This window comes from Jaculus jaculus, chromosome 18, assembly GCF_020740685.1.
Source record: "Jaculus jaculus isolate mJacJac1 chromosome 18, mJacJac1.mat.Y.cur, whole genome shotgun sequence".
In the NCBI taxonomy this organism is placed as follows: domain Eukaryota; kingdom Metazoa; phylum Chordata; class Mammalia; order Rodentia; family Dipodidae; genus Jaculus; species Jaculus jaculus.
Genome location: NC_059119.1, coordinates 46610943 through 46629121, shown reverse-complemented (window position 1 = coordinate 46629121; position 18179 = coordinate 46610943). Strand labels below are relative to the sequence as shown.

At 45.7% G+C, this 18179-nt stretch overlaps 1 protein-coding gene across 1 annotated transcript in view; it reads left to right on the top strand.

Moving 5' to 3' along the window:
• The first annotated feature begins 475 nt into the window (after window positions 1-475).
• The window catches only part of Socs5 (suppressor of cytokine signaling 5), a 40915-nt gene continuing 23211 nt past the window's right edge, over window positions 476-18179 (top strand). The window contains 1 exon segment of the mRNA XM_004660141.2: window positions 476-841. The gene's annotated coding sequence lies outside the window, so the exon portion shown is untranslated.

The following is an 18179-nucleotide window of genomic DNA, read 5'->3' as shown; positions in this document are numbered from 1 at the left end:
GACGTTCATATCTATTACCTGTGAGTTCCATCGTTCTTGTTTGCCTTAATATGTAATAGTATAATTAGTTGATATATCTCTCCTCTTGCTGCTTTAAATTCTTCTTCTTTTGTTTGTTTTTCGAGGTAGGGTCTTGCTCTAGCCCAGGCTGACCTGGAATTCACTATGTATAATTAGTTGAGTTTAACCTCGGGTACAATCCAAACAGTTCCTTGGGGCAAGGAGCCCCATATGGTGACGGGATTGGTGCCCACTTAAAACTGCCAGTTGGTTGTTTAGCCTCCCGGTGGGAAGGCCAGGGATTAGCAGGGGGGTGGCCGGTGGCTGGTCAATTGTCATCTCTGCTGTCATCCTAATCATAAAAATCATTGGCAGGGGCAAGCATCTGTTTCGTTCATGGCACAAAGAAGGCTGACAAAAATTTTGTCCCTGCTCTGTATTTGCTTGTGCAGGTTTGATTCGTGTCTTCGTTGTCCCTTTCAGAAGAGTATCTGGAGGCTCCCCCATTGTGGTGAACTTCTGTGGTGGTGTCTGGTGCAGACCTCAATCTTGTGCATGTGCATAACATAAATTGCAGAAGCGGACGTGACCTGGCGCCGGAGTTCAGTACCATGGCAACGTAACGGGTTTTCATCATGAATAATCGATCAGTGTCTCTTAGAGAAGCTCTGACTATCGGGCTGTGCTGGGCAGTCGCCTTCCTATACTGTTCACAGTAAGAAGAGTACCCGTGATGGCCCACATGTTGGCTCCAGGCATACTTAGCCCAAAAGGAACGTCTTGCATATGAAACATTGAGGCCAGTATGGTAATGGTTCCAATCCTGTAACTCCGGATAGAGGTTAGTTGGTATTGCTGGTGGTGCCACCATGGTGGTTATCATGCTGACGATGGTGTCATTGCCAATACCCCACTCACCATCAGTAATTATAACAATAATACAAAAGGCCACCACCTTCATCCTCCTGGAGCGCCTTATTCCACAGGTTTCCTAAATCACTGTGTAATGAGGTCTGTAATACAGAGGCTGTAATTGGTTACCCATGTTTGGGTCCACTGAGTGGTCTCATTATTAGATTTCCCGTTGCTACAGAAGGAATGGTGCCCCAGCAGCGGGATCACTACTACCAGTGTACACACGGCACCTATGACCCAGCTAATGAGTCCCACTATTTTCATGTTGGATGCCGTCCAGTGATACCTGTTAATTTCATCATGCATAGATCGCCCTATCCCGCTGTTGTCAAAACTGTGTTTCTATCTCCGGGTGCCACGATTTCCTGTGGGGAGAGAGATTTGTTGGCGTTTTGCTGCATAATTTTATGTGGTAATAGCATTACAGGTTTATCACTTAATTTGGGTAGGTCAATGACGCCATGATACACCTCCTCCAGGGGGCTGGCTCTGTGCTGTCTTCATCTGGAATTTACCAAAAACAAGCTGTTTCCAATGTCTTTTTTTAAAAAGGGGTTTTAACTAATGACTGAGGTTTATTTGTTTTTTTAAAGCATTTTTTAAAATTTATTTATTTGAGAGTGACAGACACAGGAAGAAAGATAGATAGAGGGAGAGAAAGAGGATGGGCGCGCCAGGGCTTCCAGCCACTGCAAACGAACTCCAGACGCGTGCGCCCCCTTGTGCATCTGGCTAACGTGGGACCTGGGGAACCGAGCCTCGAACCGGGCTCCTTAGGCTTCCCAGGCAAGTGCTTAACCGCTAAGCCATCTCTCCAGCCCTGAGGTTTATTTTTTTAAAGGCCGTTAAAATGGTCTACATTTCCTGACACTGTTGGGTTATATAGTAAGTGAAAATCCCAGAGTATATCCATTAAATATGTCCGTTTATCCTCTACACTCCCTGTAAAGTGAGGTCTCTGATCTGAAGTAATTAGCACGGGGGTCCCCTGTTGTGCAGTCCAAGTCCACAATATATAAGTGATTGCACCCTGATTTGGCTTGTCACAAGCCTTGGCGCTCCCCAAACCTGTACATATATCTACGGTAGTACATGCATATTGATTATGGAAAGAAGATAAAGGCCAATAAAGTCAATCTGAATGACAAAATTAAATCTTTCAGGCTTGGAGATATCACTAGGGGGGTTACGCCTAAATCTCAGCTCGGTTCCAGGACACCACGCAATTATTCTTTTGCTTTCCTGCCAAGTTACCTGTAGATTTCTGCATTGCCTCCACGTGAACATCCAAGTGTCCCAAAGTAATATGCAGCTTTATTAATTCCTCTCTACTAATCAGCTCCTCATTCATTGCCTGGCGCCTTTAAGTGTCATGCGCAGGTCTCTAATAGCTACCCCCTTCCATGGGCTTTATTCGTAATTGTTAGGGTCATCATTTGAGCTGACTGGCCTGCTTTACTGTTATGAATACTAGTGGCATCTTCCCTACGCATGTGTGCGTCCACGTGTGTTATAAGGACGTTTTTATACCTTCTGCTAATTTGCTAATCTCTGTCCAACCAGCCTTAGACCGAATATCCCTGCCATTGAAATCCCCAGTAGTTTGTTTCCACTTAGCCGGCCAGAGGGCTGTTCCCTTAACCAGGCACCATGAGTCAGAGTAAATGCGGACTGTCCACCTTCCTTCCTTTGCTGCCAGCAGGGCTGTGCAGACTTCGCCGCCCCCTCACTCATCGGGATATACCCGTCAAGAGGGTCTCCAGGCTGCAGACTTCCAGCGCGCTTGGCCCCCGTGTCTGCGGCTCCGTCCGTGAACCATGCGTTCACCCGTGTAGGGCCCCATTCCACTGCCCCTGTGTTCTGAGGGGCATTCACGACGAATGATGGCCTGGGTGTCGGAGGTATCTGTGCCAACTCTTCTCCCCAGCCAGGCGTGTCCCCTTTGGCTGACACCGTGTGGTCCCTAATAAATGCTTGGAGGTACCATTTCCACTGTAATACCCTTGGTTCTGTTTTCGTTCCAGCCGGGGCTCCGCCTGGCATGTGCACCCATTCCAGCAGGGGCACTGGGGTTCTGACTGTTAGGCATTGATCCTGGGGCTAAATGTCCTTAACGCCTCATACAGGAGCCATGCTAATTTCTCAAAGAAGGAATACTAATTCTCTGAAAATGGAAACATGGGTTTTTTTTTTTTTAATAAAAATGCTCCAGTTACCATCGTTGTTAAAAAAAAAAACAACAGTGTATGCATACATATGCCATCCTCGGGTCATATAGTATCTAGTTGACAAAACCCAGATGTATATGCACACGCTTGATCAAAAGCTTGTTGCTGCTGCTCTCCCCACTGGAAGTCAGCAGCCTTTCTGGTGACATCATATAGTGGTTTCAGTATTAATTGCAAATATGGTATATGGAGGCACCAACATCCAAATAATCCAATCAATACATTCGTGTTTTATTGATAACTCTAGAGGGAATCTTGGGGCCCTCACTGGTCCAAATTATTCCTAAGAACTTAATGCTAGTGTGTGTGTGGGGGGGTCCTTTACATTATTAATCTTCTATCCATCCCCCTTCAAGGTTTTAACTACTGCATCTAATACTTTTGCACCTCCTCCATGATATCCCACAAATGATTATGTCATCCATATAAGATGATATTAGGATACCAGGTGAATGTTTCACCTTATCCAGGCTCCACTGCAGACTGATGGAGCTGTTGCAATATCTCTTTGGGACTCTAGTAAACTGATACTGTTTATTTTGCCATGTGAATGTAGTATATTCTCTACTATTAGCATGCAGAGGAATGCAAAAGAACATACCTGACAAATCCACAACTGTAAAATACTGTGCAGTGAAATTTCAGGTTTTGTTAAAAATGTCCTCCCCTTCAGGTAAATTCCCGGGCATGGCTGGGGATTTTGTGTTTCAATTTCTGTAGTCCACTGTGAACCTGTATTGCCAGCCAGGCTTCCTCGTGGGCCATGCTGGACTGCTATGTGAGAAGGACTGGGTGTGTTCACTAGCACCTTCCTCTAGGAGTCTCTTCACATTCTCAGTTAGCTCATCTATCCCTCCTTCCCATGGACACTGTTTAGTAAAAGTCAGAGGAAGGGCTGGAGAGATGGCTTAGCGGTTAAGCGCTTGCCTGTGAAGCCTAAGGACCCCGGTTCGAGGCTCAGTTCCCTAGGTCCCACGTTAGCCAGATGCACAAGGGGGCGCACGCGTCTGGAGTTCGTTTGCAGAGGCTGGAAGCCCTGGCGCGCCCATTCTCCATTCTCTCTCTCTCCCTCTATCTGTCTTTCTCTGTGTCTGTCGCTCTCAAATAAATAAATAAATAATTTAAAAAAGAAAAAAAAGTCGGAGGAACCTGTGGCAGTTTACTGGCGGCACGTGGACAGTTCTCAGCAGTGCGCTGGCTCCCTTTAACCACTTCTATGGTATCCATTGAGGGAAGAGTATCATATCTATTCCTAATATGTCTGTTGGAGCTTATTCTCTCCATGGGAGCTCTCTGGCTAGTTTGGAGGACGCCTTCAATTTCTATTTCTTTTCCAGTTTCACAGGCCGGCCAGCTAGTTATTATCATAGCTCGGCTCTCTGTGTGCACCAGAAGCTTCAGGCAGTGAAGTCGCCTCTTATCTCGCAGAGGAGCTGCGCGTACGGGCGGGCGCCCCATGCGGGCCCTGCGGTATCCGTGACGGGGCTCGGGTGTCCGTGGAGATCCATGACGGGGCTCGGATGTCCACGGTCCTTGCCTGCTGGGCCTGTCTGATAACACGGACCTCTCCTCTTGGAGGTGGTGGTCCCCAAGTGGCCTGATGTTCTTGAAGACACCCTGGGGAGCATCGTGTCCCCAGGAGCCCTGCCCATTTTTTTCTCTGTCTTGCATTTACAGAATTCTTGGTTGCACTGGGGGCATATACGGGGTTGGGTGCTGCTCGGGCCATTAGATTACAATCTTGGACCATAAAGGTAGCTTTTGCCTGCATAGGCTTAGCAGGTAAAGTCACCACCTTATTAGTTTCGAACTCTCTCATTTGTTTAAAAAACTCACTAACTGTGGCTATAGTCTGGCATGTAGACAGGGCCATCCTCATATGCTGAGGTGCCCCTTTTATCACTGTTTTCTTCACTCCTGGTGCAAATGGTGCCTGCCACTTGTGGGTTAATTATCCCCATGTTATAAATCTTGTATAAAATCCCTAACCTGCAGCATAGCTCCACAGCTTCCTGCATAGTCCTCCAACTGCCCCTCAGCCTCAGAGGCTGCCAAAATCTAAATGGGGAAGCCTTGGACCCACACAGATGCTACCCAAGCAAACAACGAATGTTGATCCCTGCATGCTCCTCAAGGATGGGGCTAAGATTTTCATAAATATGTGGATTTTCCACTCTGCCGGCCAGGGCACACATTTCCTCTGCTGTCAGAGTTGATGTGTCACTCACTGCCTTTTCCCCAAATTCCACTTGTATAAGTGACATCTTTTTCTGCCCTTTGAGCAAACTCTTGCCTATATGTTTGTAATTCCACTGTAGTTGAAGTGCTGGTTTCTGCCGGGCTCCTTCCCCAGGCAGGTAGTGCTGAGGGAAGGACCAGGCCTGCTGGTTCCTCCCTAGGGGCTGAGAAGGAAGATAAGCATACGATGACCCAGAAACCTCTCCTGGCCACCGGAGAAAAACCACACTGAGTCGGGAGTCTTTTGGAAGCAGGAACTCACTGAAAAAAACTTACTTTATTGCTATGAGCAGTTGCCTATATCATGTTGGGGACGAAGGTGGGGATTTTAGGACGGGGTGTGGGGGAGAGGTAAGGGCCAATAGTAAACTGTAACTATTGAAATGGTAATTTCAATTCCTGGGTGTAAGTAGCTGGACAGAAGCCATTAGGCGTCTTGCTGAGTCCTAGCTGGCCTTGCCAAACTTTAGCTAGGCTCAGGAAGTTCCACTAGGACTCACGCCTGGGCCTTTCAGAGGCCCGCAGGTTTCCACTTTCTGCTCTCACTCCATTTCCAGTCCTTTCGAGGCTCTAGGGGGAGTGTTCACCACTGTCCGAGTTGAAATTGGTAGGGTGGGTTGCAGTGGTTTTTGTCCCCTTCCCATTCTTCAATGGCATCCTTCAACCATGCGTTATTTTTACATCTCTCTTATTTATTTATTTGAGAGCAACAGACAGAGAAAGAGGGAGAGAGAGAGAAGGGGCGCGTCAGGGCTTCCAGCCTCTGCAAACGAACTCCAGACGCGTGCGCCCCCCTGTGCATCTGGCTAACGTGGGACCTGGGGAACCGAGCCTCGAACCGGGGTCCTTAGACTTCACAGGCAAGCGCTTAACCGCTAAGCCATCTCTCCAGCCCTTCATCTCTTAACACTTGGCTGGTCAGTCTTCCTTTCATTCTGTCTTCTTCAATCTCATGTATAATTTTACACAAAATGGCGGGTATTTCCTTTTTCTCAGCTTGAGCTGTGACTGTTTCTGCATCTTCTGGCTTGTAGAGCAGAATTTCTATCTTAGTCCTTTGCTCATAATTTTTCTTGAACTTTTTTTTTGTTTGTTTGTTTGTTTGTTTTTCTCCATTCTGTGGCTTAAGCTCCTTCCTCTCTGTGCACCTTCATCTCCATCATTCCTTAACGTGATGCATTTTGTGGCAAGGGTAAATAAGAATATCATGTACTTGTTTCTGAAATACCAGCTACAGGGATTTGCACTGTGTATTTCTGAGGTTAGAGCTTCCAGTTTTCTTTCAGCCAATCTGAATATTCTTTTTTTTCTTGGTTTTTCGAGTTAGGGTCTCACTCTGGCACTCAGGCTGACCTGGAATTCACTATGTCATCTCAGGGTGGCCTTGAACTCACGGCAGTCCTTCTACCTCTGCCTCCCAAGTGCTGGGATTAAAGGCGTGCGCCCCCACAGCCGGCTCCCTGAATATTCTTGTTGCAAACCAGGTTCCCATATGGCGGTTGCTCCGGTCTTAGGACCTTGGCAAGCCCCGTGCCATCGTAGGAGTCTGGCCTCTCATCCAGGGTGGCCGTCACGCACTTTGCTTCCCTCTGAGTGACCCACACCATCTCCGCACAAGTTTCAGCACCCAGTGTTCGGACCATATTGCCACCATGTGGCTAAGTGCCGCCTGTGGCTTTGGAGGACTGTGATGGGGTGATGAGAAACCCCTTCAGGAAACAGCCCATCGCAGGGTAGTGGTTCGCCTTGCGCCAATGGCACCATGAGCAGCATGTAACTCATCCTGGCAGAGGGCTAAACTCGGCAGTCTAGAGGCGGAATTGGATTATGTTAATTCCATCGCCACACTCTATTCAGTCTTCACACATGTCAGTTAAGCCAGGTCCCTTTCTCTTCTATGGTACAAGTAGCCTGAACTTCAGAGGCACTCACCTGGGACATCACTTGCCCGTGGGCTGTGTCTGGGATCTTCTCTCTCTGCTCTGCCTCATGCCAGGCTGCCAAGGGCTCCCACCCACTTCTCCTTCTTTCTCACCGTGGGTATCTATCAACACAAAGAGGGATGTGCAGTCTGCCTCTCTGAGTTAAATGACAGTGTTCTGAGTTTTGCTGAGGTTTTTTGTTTTTTTTTTTTTTAAACTGGGTGTGGTGGCACACACCTTTTTTTTTAATATTTTAATTTTTTTTATTTATTTATTTGAGAGCAACAGACACAGAGAGAAAGACAGATAGAGGGAGAGAGAGAGAATGGGCGCGCCAGGGCCTCCAGCCTCTGCAAACGAACTCCAGACGCGTGCGCCCCCTTGTGCATCTGGCTAACGTGGGACCTGGGGAACGGAGCCTCGAACCGGGGTCCTTAGGCTTCACAGGCAAGCGCTCAACCGCTAAGCCATCTCTCCAGCCCTTGCTGAGGTTTTTATACCCATTTTTCCTTTTTCTTATTCTTATTTTTTTATTTTTAAATTTTTACTTATTTATTTGAGAGTGACAGGCAGAGAGAGAAAGAGGCAGATAGAGGGAGAATGGGCACGCCAGGGCTTCCAGCCACTGCAAATGAACTCCAGACCTATGTGCCCCCTTGTGCATCCGGGTGACGTGGGTCCTGGAGAATCAAGCCTCGAACCGAGGTCCTTAGGCTTCACAGGCAAGCGCTTAACCGCTAAGCCATCTCTCCAGCCCTATACCCATTTTCTCCTCAGTCACCTTGGCTGCTGATACCTTAGATATCAGCACACAGTCATCCCTGGTCATGGCCCCCGGTTACCATGGTGATGTTGTCACTGCTGGGTGAGGGCCTCATTTTTACTTAGAACTATTGCTCCTAACAGCTGTGAAACTCACTCACTGTAGTTGTTCATTCCCCAGATGGTATTCCTCACATGGCTTCATCGATACACATACTATTCTCCAGGCAGAATCAGGGGACTTCACTCATAGATGTAAAACCTTTTCTCTCCATAGCAACCTTCTTCAGATTATGTCCTCCGATTCCTGCAGCCCCTGACACTTCAAGCTCCATTTGAGCACCTCAGGGAGATTTTTTAAAATTTTTCCTCCCAGTAGCAAAGGCATAGTGCCAGGACATTGGTGGAGGATGTTCCTTTTCTCATGGGAATCACAATCTCATACTGTCTTTGGTCCACCATCTGGAAGCACGACCTCATGTTTATGTGTTTTTGATTCACAATCATGTAGGTGGAAATACGGAGTCAAAAAGAGATTTATTAGGGCTGGAGAGATGGCTTAGTGGTTAAGCGCTTGCCTGTGAAGCCTAAGAACCCCGGTTCAAGGCTCGGTTCCCCAGGACCCATGTTAGCCAAATGCACAAGAGGGCGCACGCATCTGGAGTTCGTTTGCAGTGGCTGGAGGCCCTGGCATGCTTATTCTCTTCCCCCCCCTTCCCCCCTCTCTCTCTCTCTCATATATATATATATATATATATATATATATATATATATATATATATATATATATATATATCTGCCTCTTTCTCTCTCTGTCTGTTGCTCTCAAATAAATAAATAAAAATAAATATAAATAGATTTATTAGCTTTAACCCTCTTGCACATCGTAGCTGAGCAGCACATATTTCACTATGGGGCAGTGGTTACTCACCACTGTGATCACGTGAATCACTGGGAACTGTGGCTTGCAGCTGCTGTCCAATGCTGGGAAAATACCTTACTGTAGCTTATAATATGAGGAAAGATTAAAATTCCCCAACATAGATTTCTGAATGTGAAAGCTTAACATTTTCATGCCATTGTAAGGTCACAAAATCCTAAATTGAACCATCATAAGTTGGGGACCATCTATACTGCCTAAACGTATGGTGGGTTGTAATGGGAGATGTAGGTCACTCAGTACCAGTTAGTGCAGTCCTTACTGGAAATGAAGTGGTAGAAGTTCATTTTTTCTTTTATTTATTAATTATTGCAGCCCACATTGGCCTTGAATTTATGTTCCTCCTGTCCCCAGTTTTTGTCGTCATTTTTTGGTATTGGGGATTGTACCGATGTCCTTGCACATGCTTTGCAAACCCTCCAGCTGTATCATCAGGTCTTCAAAAAACATGGGCTGGAGAGAGTGTATAGTGGTTAAGGAGCTTGCCTATGAAGCCTGAGTACCCAAGTTCAATTCCTCAGGAACCATGTAAGCCAGATACACAAGGCGGTGCATGTGTCTGGAGTTTGTTTACAATGGTTAAAGGCCCTGGTGTGCCCATTCTTCTCTCTCTGCCTCTTTCTCTCTCTCAAATAAATACAAATTAAAAAAAAAATTTTTAAGGAAGAGAGAGTTAAGGGTTGGCATATGTTGATAGAACTTTCTAAGTGGCAATTTGGCAGTATTCAAAAATCCTTAAAATGTTCATATTTTTATCCAAAACTTATTTCCAGGAATTTATTATTTTATTCTTATTTTTGACAAGTTCATAAATGTATATATCCTCTTCACCCCTATTACCATCTCTTACTCCACTGCCACTAAACCCCTACTCCCCAATGAACCTTACCCCTACATTACTATCTTTTTGCGTGACCCACTGAGTTCAATTAGGATTGTTGCATTTAGAGGATGGGAAAATTATCAGTGGCAAAATCACTGAAGAACTTGACTCCACCCTCCCTAGTAACTATGAACTGCTATGAGCTACTCTTCGGGGAAGGGACTCCCGTGAGTCTCCACTCCCTCCCTGCAGAAACGCGGACAGGCTCCGTCTTGTGCAGAAATCCAGCTAGTGTAAGTACATGGGTGTTAACAGCCATGTTGTATCCAGAAGACGGCATTCCATGGCACTCCTCCCCATCCTCCAGCTCGTCCATTCTTCCCTCCTCCTGTTCTGGAAGATTCTCCAAATCTCAGATGAGATGGTTCACATGTCCTGTTTAGGGTTGCGTGCACAATAGTCACCTATTCTGAGCAATTTTGCCAGCTCTTGCAATTCTATATTAACCTCTACCCATTGCAGGAAGAAACTTCTGTGACCAGGACTGAGAGTAGTACTGTTTTATGGATACAGATACAAAGTTGAGAAGGCAGTTTGACAGCCTGTTCATTTAGCCTGGCAACAGTAACAGGTGTCTTCCCCTGTACCTCCCAGGACCTAGCTTCCTAGCCACAAGCTTTTGACAAGGCTTACAGAACCAGGCGTGAATTCTCTCCAAGAAGCAGGCCTCAACTTCAATCAGAAAGCATTCCTCTTCTGCCATAGCAGTCATGCCACTGTTACACCAGTGGGCACATCGTGCCTGGAAGGTCGGCCGTGGAGGGTACAGGATCCACAGCTGGGTAAGACTGTTGCGGACTCCTCCACCCAGAAGCTTGCGTAGCCAGGAGGAAACGTACAGCTCAGTTCCAGCTTGATTTCTCTCTGTCCTGCACCAGAGTTGTGTGTTGTCTTCAAAAATGAGGGCTCACAGTTTTGGCAGGCAACCAGGAGCACTGGGAGTAGACTACTGTTTGGGGGACCTCCCTGACAAGCAGCTAATTGGGAGGGATCTCATTCCTGGCACTGGGATTTTCCCATTAATAACCTTGGGCTTCCAGGAGCAGCTTTATCCACTCGCGTAGTGTATCTTCATTCCAGCTCTTTTTTAAAATTACACACACACACACACACACACACACACGAGAGAGAGAGAGAGAAAGAATTGGCACACTATTGCCAAAGCCAGTGCAGTCAAACTCCGGATGCTTATGCCACCTAGGGGCATGTGTGATCTTGCGTTTGCCTCACCTTTGTGCATTCAGCTTACATGAAATCTGGAGAGAGATTAAACATGGGTCCTTAGGCTTCACAAGCAAGTGCAATAGCCACTAATCTATCTCTCCAGACCTAAAACTATATATATATATACACACACACACACACACACACACACACACACACACACACACATATACATACATACACATGTATGTATGTATATATGTATATATATGCTTGTTTTTCAAGGTAGGGTCTCACTCTGGTCCAGGCTGACCTGGAATTAACTATGTAGTCTCAAGGTGGCCTCGAACTCACAGTGATCCTCCTACCTCTACCTCCCAAGTGCTGGGATTAAAGGCGTGCACCACTACGCCCTGCTCTAAAAACTGTATTTTTAATTAGCTTACACAAGAGTGGGTTTCTATATTGCTTTTTCACATATCCCTAGTTTTGGTTAACTCTCCCAACCCCTTGCCCTTATACCGGTTTCAACTTCTCCCTTACATTTTCCCCGCCTACTTTCATATCACGTGTGTTCTACTGGATCCCCCACCTCTGGAAGTATCTCCCCCAGATGTCCCCTTTTTAAGCCTCCTAACCTCCACAGATATTCCTAACTTAAACACAAATCTAGAAATTCAGACCTAAGACCCACATACATGCAAGTGACCATATGGCATTTGTCTTTCTGAGCCTGGGTTTCTTCACCTAGTATCTTAGTTTTCGGTTCATTCCATTTTCCTGCAAGTTTCATAATTTCTTTCTTTTTTTTTTTTATAGCTGAATAAAACTTTAGGAGTTCAAGAAAATGAAACATACACATGTCTTCATTATACAGACGTATTCATTACAATGACATTTATAATAATAAAACCTCATAAAGAACTAAGTTATGCTCTAGCTGTCAATGTGAACACCAGAAGACAGTCACAAATCGTAAATCTTAAAGTTTTTGTTTGATGTACTGCTAATAATAACAGTAGGAGATTTAAAAAAAAAAAAACACCTCACGAATCTTTTAGGTTATTTAAAGGCATAAGACAATGTTCACAAGGCAGTGAAGGGCAAAATAGATGAGGACTGGGGAGATTCAGTTCTGCAAGCGTGAGGACGAGAGATCAAATCCCCAGCACCGACTTAAATGTCTCGTTGGCATGGCAATCTCCTGGAACCCCAGCCCTGAGTAAGGAGAGGCAGGGAATCCCCAAGGCAAGCTTGCTAACTAGACTAGCTGAATTGGCACCCGCTGGGCTCGAGGGGGGAGGCCCTGCCTCTTAAAGAGCGAGGTGCCACATGTGGCCTTCTGGTCTCCACGCACACGTGTGTACCACACGCATGTACATCACAGAGCATGGCAGAGGAGGGGGATGCTTTTGAATTTCTTAAAAAAGAAACATTTCTTTTTTTAAAAAAAAAAAATATTTACTTGACAGAGAAGTTGGGGGAGAGAGAATGGGCGCTCCAGGGCCTCCAGCCACTGCAAACGAACTCCAGATGCACGTGCCACCCGGTGCATCTGGCTGACGTGGGTCCTGGGGAATCAAACCGAGGTCCTTTGGCTTTGCAGGCAAGCGCCTTAACCACTAAGCCATCTCTCCCGTCTTCAAGCTGTTTTCACGGTAGTTTGATTATGCTTCCCTCAGCCCTTGCTGCATCTCACGCCTTTGAAGATACAGATGTCTTTGTTTCAGAGCAAGAAATGGAAGTCGTGCTCTTTAGTTTCCTAAAGCAGTGATGCTTGCTGTTTCTTTCCCTGCTCTCTTATACATGTGGGCCTGGTGCTCTTTCACTGTATGACTCAGCTTTATACATGTGCTATATATAGCACATGTTAGAAATTCAAAGAAGGCTCACGCTAAGAGAGAAAGGAGCGTTGTAGTCAAGGAACAAAGAGAGACTCCAAGGAGGCACCGTTCATTCATTCATTTGCTCATCCAGAGAATGACTTTAATGTAAATACTCCCGTGTTTTCCTCAGCCGTAACAGAGCCAGAAATTCACGGGCAGGGGAATTGATTATAGTGGAAACAAACCTAGAGACAAGTAAAGCAGAAAACCACTTATTACTGCATCTTTACTGGAAGGCCACATATGCCAGTGATCACAGCTTGCCGACGTTGTCTTGAGAGTTTGAGGCAGGCACTCATTCTTCTTTTTCCCTTTGATGTTTGGCTTCGTGCGGGGCTCCATAGCTGTGAACAAGTTACGCAGCCTCGAGTCCCAGCTTTCTCATAAAATAATGACAGTAAGTACTTACTGCATAGATCTTTGTTTGTTTCTGTGGTGGGGATTCTGTAGAAGGACTGAACCTGTTCCCTCACACATCCAAGGCAGGCACTCCACGGCTGAGCTGCTAGTCCCCGCCCTCTTTTTTTTTTTTTTTAAATTTTGAAAAAGGGTCTATCTTGCCCAAGCTGGCTTTGAACTCACACGTAGCCCAGAAAGGCTTTGAATTTGTGATCCTTCTGCCTCAGTGCACCACAAGGACCTTTACTCTTAAGATCACCATGGTGCAAGTCAGTAATTGTTAGGATTACTGTTTTCTTTTGTATAGTGACTTTGAGGTTTGAAACTTAAAGCCACACCTAATCTTTTGTTTTCTTTTGTTTTTGCTAATGTCGCTGGGAATTCTTTTACTTGTGTTACTGAAGAAGGACCGATGTCACTTGTTGCATGGGTGTTATCGTCTGGAGTGTAATATCGTAGTCAGTGAAAACTATGATGACCCGGGCGTGGTGGCGCACGCCTTTAATCCCAGCACTCGGGAGGCAGAGGTAGCAGATCGCCATGAGTTCAAGGCCACCCTGAGATGACAGAGTTAATTCCAGGTCAGCCTGGACCAGAGTGAGACCCTACCTCGAAAAAACAAACAACAACAAAAAACAACTGTGATGATTTTTTTTTTTTTGTATAGATGGTTTTGCCGTAGCTGTTAGTCATTTTAGTATATAAGGGAAAAATCTTTAAAGAAACAATAGTTTATGTTTTCCAATTTGACATCTCTTCTTATTTTTCTTTGGCATAGTATGTGTGCTGTGGTGTGTGTGGTGTAGGCACGTGTGTGTAGATATGCATGCTCTGCACACACATGTGGAGGCCCGAGGAAAACGCTGACTATCATACATCACTTTTTCTGCTTTATTTCCTTCAGACAAAGCTTCTTATTGAACCCAGGCTAACTAAGGAGCCCCATTGATTCTCTGGTCTCTGCTCCACCACCCCTACAAGACTGAGGTTACAGGCATAAGTGGCCACAATCCGCCTTTTCCTATTGACGTTTAAGGCAGAGTCTCGCTGTTAGCCCAAGTTGGCCTCAAACCTGGAAAGACCCTTCCACCTCAGACTCCCAAGTGCTTGGATTAAAGGCGTGAGCCACCGCACATGGCCAGCGTTTTATTTATTTATGTGTGTGAGTTGTTTGTGTATGTGGTTACCCCAGCATTGCTTGCTGCTGTGAACAAACTCTGAAAGCCTGTACCACTTTGCGTCTAGCTTTATGAGGGTGCTGGGGAACTGAACCCTGGCCCCAACAGGCTTTGCAAACAAGGGCCTTTAACTGCTGAGCATTCCATTCTCCCAGCCCTAATATCCAGCTTTAAAAAAAATTTTATTTACTTATTTGAGAGAGAGATAGTGAGAGAGAGAATGGGCGCACCAGGGTCTCTAGCTACTACAAACAAACTTCAGACACATGTATCACCTTGTGCATCTGGCTTATGTGGGTCCTGGGGAATTGAACCTGGGTCCTTAGGCTTTGCAGGCAAGCACCTTAACTGCTAAACCCTCTCTCTAGCCCCTAATATCCAGCTTTTTATGTGGGTGCTGGGGACTCAAATTCATGGGTAAACTCAATCTTGTATAGCAAGTGTCTTACTACTGAGCCATTTTCCCCACATCCCAATTTGACTTTTCCAAAATAGCTCAATATTTCTTGTGAGTCAAAGAAGGCAAGCTCAAAAAAGTAAATTTAAAATGAGCTGCATTACTTTTGAATGAAAACTGTTAAAAGTTTTGTGGTTTTTCTAGTCCTTTTATTTGTAGACTGTGATTTATTTGTAGACTATGAGAGTTGTAAGAGATTTGGTGAGGTGGTTTGATTCAGGTGTCCCCCATAAATTTAGGTGTTCTGTCTGCTAGGTTCCCAGCTGATGGAGATTTGGGAATTAATGCCTCCTGGAGGCATTGTATTGTTAGGGGCAGGCTTATGGGTGTTGTAGCCAGTTTCTTCTTGCCAGTGTGTGGCACACTCTTCTGTTGCTTTTGTCCACCTGATGTGGGCCAGGGGGTGATATCCACCCTCTGGTCATGCCATCATTTTCCCAGATATTGTGGAGTTTCCCCTCGAGCCTTGGGAGGAGGGCTTGAGCTTTGTAATCCCAGTGCTCAGGAGTTGGGGACATTTGGATTCCTGGAGCAAGCTCGCTAGCTAGATTAACCAACTTGGTGAATTCTGGGTTCTAGGAGGGAGCCTGTCTCGGTAAAGATGGCGGAGAATGAATGAGGAAGACACCTCACAGCATGTACTCTGACATCCACATCCATGTGCCACGTGTGTACATGTGCACCTGCACTTATACACGCATCCCTCCCCACACACACCCAAGGATGTCTTTCTGCAAATAGAATGCTTTTGTTAAGATGGTTTCCTAATTAGTTTCATCCATGAATCATTTAATCTACAAAATAATAACTAAAACTGTCCACTCTTACTGCTTAGAAGCATATACAAGTATTGGCGCATGCAAAAAGTTGGGTTTTAAAAGTAACAAGCAATAATTATCAATCCTATTATCACAAACCAAGTTCTTATTATCATTCAGCTTCTGGGTAATAACAGAACTTTCAGTTTGTTTGGTAAAGATACCAGGCATGTAAGAAGTCAGAATCCGCAAGACTCAGGAGTACTATGAAGCAGGACTGCATTGCAGGTGGTTTACCAAGCTGTCCCGTGGCTCCCTTGTGTGGCTCCCCTGTGTCAGCTTTCCGAGTAGCTGGGACTGTAGGCACTTCCCACTGTGCCAAGCCAAAAGCCAACACTGAGAAACATAGTAGAGATGATAGCTACTTAAGTGGTTTTTTTTTTTTTCCAAAGGTAGGGTTTCGGTTTCACTGTAGCCCAGGCTGACCTGGAATTCACTATGTACTCTCAGGGTGGCCTCGAACTCATGGCGATCCTCCCACCTCTGCCTCCCGAGTGCTGGGATTAAAGGCATGCGCCACCACGTCCGGCTATTTAAGTATTTTTAAAAATTGTATTTTAACTTGATTTATTAGAGAGAGAGAGGCAGGTAGAGAGAGAGAATGGATGTGCCTCTAGCCACTGCAAATAAACTCCAGACACCTGTGCCACTTTGTACCTCTGGTTTCAGTGGGTACTGGGGAATTGAACCTAAGCCCTTGGGTTTTGCAGTCAGGTGCCTTAACCACTGAGCTATTTCTCCAGCCCGAAGGTAGCTACTTAAATATTATTAGATAGGGCTGGAGAAATGAGTTAGTGGTTAAGGTGCTTGCCTGCAAAGCCCAAGGACCCAGATTCAACTCCCAGGACCCACGAAAGTTGGATGCACAAGGGGGTACTACACCTGGAGCTCATTTGCAGTGGTTGGAGGCCCTGGCATTCCCAGTCATTCTCTCTCTCTCCCCCCGCCTGCTTATTTCTTTACCTCTCTCAAATAAATAAAGAAAAATAGAATATGGAAAAAATAAAAATAATTATCACTAAATCTTTTTGTTTGTTTGCTGAGGAATGGTCTCAGCCTATTCCAGTGTTTTCAGGGTAGCCTCAAACACACAGTGATTCTCCTTCCTCAACCTCCCAAGAGATGCAATTAAAGGTGTGTGACCATCTCGGGTGCCTGACTTTTTTTGTGTGTGTGTCCACATAACAAAAACTGCTATGGAAGCAAATGTTTGTGCTGTTATGAAATGGTATGTAACAAACGTTAAAATTTAAGAAACAATAAAGTCAGATCAAATTGTTACTAATCTTACAAAAAAAATTTCACTGAGATAATATCTATACATCTATAATACCTACTGCTTTGTTTGTTTTTCATTGGGAACTTTAATATATGACGATATTACAAATTGGTTATATTCCCATCAGATTATCCTTTTCTGTCTCCTCTCCCTCACCCACATTGCCCTAAGGGCCTCCTTCAGTGGGTTACTGGTAGTTTCTGGGGCCATGGTTGCACCTCCCAGTATACATTCCTTCCTTTGTAACTCTTACCCTCTTTCTGCTCCCTCTTCCACAGTCTTCCCTGAGTCTTGGATGGTGTGTTAGAAGCCTCCTTTGATGTTGAGCTGTTGGGAGCTCTTATTTTCTGCGTTGATGAGTTTTGGGTCTCCTTAGTGTCTATTGCCATCTCTCTGGAGAAGGTTTTCTGGCCAGCAGTGAGAGCATACTCATCCACCTCTTCCTCCAGTGTTTCCCGGGCCCCAGGGTTGGGGGATGGGCGTCTGGGACCTGATAGAGATGACCTGCTTCATGCTAGGTATTTGGATTTTCCTTCTTGTCATTTTCATGGGTCTTGGGTCTCCCCAGTATTTGCTGTCTAACCAAGGGTGAAAACGGGATTAATTAAAGGTGATCACAGTGGTTTGGATTCAGTGGTCCCCATAAATTCATGTATCTTGAATGCTTGTTTCCCAGCAGATGACAGTGTGGGAAGCAGAATCTTGCGGGGGCTGGTGTTAGGGGTGTTACAGCCAGCTCTCCCATGCTAGAGTTTAGCTCACTGTGCTGCTGCTGCTGCTGCTTTCCACCTGCTGGGGAAGAGGGGGTGTCCAGCCTCTGCTCCTGTCTTGTGTTCCCCTGCCATGATGGAGCTTCTCCTAGAGACTGTAAGCCAAAATGTAGGATTTTTCCTCCTGGCAGCTGCCTTTGGCTAGGTGCTTGGTAACTGCAACAGAAAATTGGTACCAGGTCATTGCCAATAGAAACTTGACCGTGTGGCTTTTGGGCTTTTGGAACTGGTTTGTGGGAGGAATGTGGAAGGATTTGAAACCTTGCCCTCAGAGATGCCTTGCAGTGCTGCAAGTAGAATTGGGTGGACCGGTAGGATTATGGTCACAGTGTGAAAGACC